This window comes from Tribolium madens, unplaced genomic scaffold (assembly GCF_015345945.1).
Source record: "Tribolium madens isolate multiple individuals breed KSU strain unplaced genomic scaffold, Tmad_KSU_1.1 Scaffold_20;HRSCAF=117;Tcas5.2_LG4, whole genome shotgun sequence".
Classification (NCBI taxonomy): domain Eukaryota; kingdom Metazoa; phylum Arthropoda; class Insecta; order Coleoptera; family Tenebrionidae; genus Tribolium; species Tribolium madens.
Window position 1 is genome coordinate 14443118 of NW_025400985.1, and position 1980 is coordinate 14445097.

Below are 1980 nucleotides of genomic sequence, written 5' to 3' on the forward strand. Positions count from 1 at the left end.
CATACTGAAATCTTCATATTTCGTCACTAAAATAAAGACCATCTAGAAAAAACAATAATTTTCGTTTATGCAACGGTAAATTATTATAAATTTTCATATAATTTTTTTGATAACTTTGTTTTAGATTATTTTTTTAAGCTTTTCTAATTAAGTTTGGAGCAGCAACAATTTGAACTGAACACATTAAAAAACACTGATTGTAAGTAATTTAAAATTAAGTACACTGTTGTCATTTCATTAAATTTTTAATTTACAGAAAATGAAATGCTAAAACACAACAGGTTTAATGTAATATTTTTTCTGATTTAATGTAAAAAAAGGAATGATTCAACAAACGTCTTCAGTTTGAATGAAGAAAACTTTATCTGTAAGTTCAGATGTATGTAAAAGATGTTTTAAAGTAAAAAGAAAAACATCAAGAAAAAACATGAAATACAATTGTATTTGATATTAGTTTCTTATTAATTTTGTTTTAGATCCGACGTTTTCTATTTATAACATTTCTGACTCTTTTAGATCCAGAGCAACTGAAAATACAAAAATGGAAAAATATGGTCAAGTGTTGGGTAAGATTTTTTAAAATATTATTTCAAAATAGATATTTTTCTTTTTTTTCAGTTGTTTACAAACAAATTAGTTGTTTATTTTTCTATACATTTATTTTCTATAGTCTCAACTGAAAACACAACGAAAATAACGCAAACTAATGGATGCTGATTTTGACGTTAAATACGTTATACTACTTTTGGAATAATATCAACAATAAATTTGTTAATGTTTTTTGAAACCGACATGCTTACCTACTATGTTTTTTTTAATCAAATATCTACATCTCAACATGAAAAATAGCAGATTTTTTGTGTTGGTTATGAAATCTCTTCAACGTCAAAAAAAAGGTTTCATATATTTTTGTGTCCTCCTATTGATTTAATAACAATTTTGTTTTAGGTCCAAACTTCTTAATTTATAACAATTTTGAGTACCTGCTTTCCAATTCAGACTAATTTGAATAGAAAGTATGTATGTACAAAAATAGAAAATCACCAATGCAGACTGTTAGTTAAGAAAATAGTAAAAACACATTAACATATTTTATAAATATTTTTTAAAACTATTATTTCAGATTGAATTTTTTTAATTTTCTCTAACTGGCTACGTCTTTACTACGCCTCAAATTGGAAATATCTTCTCGATAATCTGATGGCAAATTAAATATTTTTCCAACAAAGATCACTGAAATTTTTTTGAAGAAAATCCTGCATTTACAAAAGGAAATTCTAATTAACTAATTTTGTTTTAGTCAATTTCTGGAGTTTTTTTTTTTCTATAAGTACGTTTAATTCAACATCACTCTCGATTGAGAACACATCGAAATCAACACAAACTAATGGATAGTGCTAATTTTGATGTTAAATACTTACGTTTTTTACAATCTATGAAAAGGTTTGATATAATTAATATCGTATTACTTTAATAACAACTTTCTTATAGATTCCTAAGCATTATTGAATCCAAAGTTGAACATACAAAGAAGAAAATCACCGATCCAAAGTTTTACATACAAAATTGGTACAAATGTAGAAATATTTTTACAAAAATATTTTTTACAACTACATATTATTTCAGACTGGATTTTTTTTGTTTTCATCAATGACCGCCTTCCTACTACAGTCAAAATAAAAATGGTCCATTGACAACTTAAAAACAACTTAAATTCTTTTCCAACAAACTCTGCTACAATTGAAATAAAGAAAATCCTTTTTAAGAAGTGTCTTCCTTATTTAGTAAAAGGTATGAATCAAGAATTTTACTACTATCAATTACTCTGTAATAATAATATTGTTTTAGATCGATTTCTGAAGTTTTATATTTGTTCGTTTCCATCTACACGATCTGAACTGAAATCGCAAAAAAGACAAGACACTATGGTGGAAACATATTTTCAAAGGTTCTTTGGATCTACAAATATATATTTTTAAA

At 25.0% G+C, this 1980-nt stretch overlaps 1 long non-coding RNA gene across 1 annotated transcript; it reads left to right on the forward strand.

Annotated features, from left to right (window-relative positions):
• The first annotated feature begins 642 nt into the window (after positions 1 to 642).
• Positions 643 to 1980, forward strand: LOC123005546. The gene is made up of 6 exons (XR_006412761.1): positions 643 to 896; positions 949 to 1071; positions 1124 to 1443; positions 1492 to 1569; positions 1627 to 1791; positions 1849 to 1980. It is a non-coding gene; the product is annotated as an uncharacterized LOC123005546 (long non-coding RNA).